Source organism: Xenopus laevis, chromosome 9_10L, assembly GCF_017654675.1.
Source record: "Xenopus laevis strain J_2021 chromosome 9_10L, Xenopus_laevis_v10.1, whole genome shotgun sequence".
In the NCBI taxonomy this organism is placed as follows: domain Eukaryota; kingdom Metazoa; phylum Chordata; class Amphibia; order Anura; family Pipidae; genus Xenopus; species Xenopus laevis.
The window spans coordinates 115,529,857-115,530,533 of record NC_054387.1 but is presented as its reverse complement, the minus strand read 5'-3'; positions in this window follow the sequence as shown (position 1 = coordinate 115,530,533).

Here is a 677-nt window from a genome sequence, read left to right as displayed (position 1 = left end):
GTTCTGATGTCAACAGTTATAAACGGTGAGTTCTGATGTCATTTCTGTCAAATGACTCACTGAAACTGAAATAAAGTACCCCCTGTTGCAAAATATGAGGATATTAGAAGTTACCTTGGAGTTCCATGACCTGTATAAAAACACTCGGCCTTCGGCCTCGTGTTTTTATATGGTCATGAAACTCCTCGGTAACTTATAATATTCTTATATTTTACAAGAGGGGGTACTTTATTCACTATATAAACGGTGATTAGTGATGTCACCAGTTATAAATGGTGAGTAGTGATGTCCTTGTTGGAAAATACGAGGATATTAGAAGTAACCTCAGTGTTCCATGACCTGTATATGATCATGGAACTCGTCTGTGACATATAATATCCTCCTATTTTACAATAGGGGGTACTTTATTCACTATATTATGGCCCAGATAAAACGGATGAATTTACAATATTGCCAGTTTTTGGAAACCAGTGTTTTGTGCTGTTACATGAAGACCCCAAATGTTACATTGTATAGGGCCCTAGAAGAAAATTGGGTTCTGATCAAAGCCCTGTTCCTTCCCAGTTAAACACATATCTCCATGGCTGCCATACAATCCAGGCCTGCACGACTGACCCCCTAATGTTTCCTTGGAATCTCCGCCTTCTTAGTGATTAGGACTGGACTGTATTTTCCAC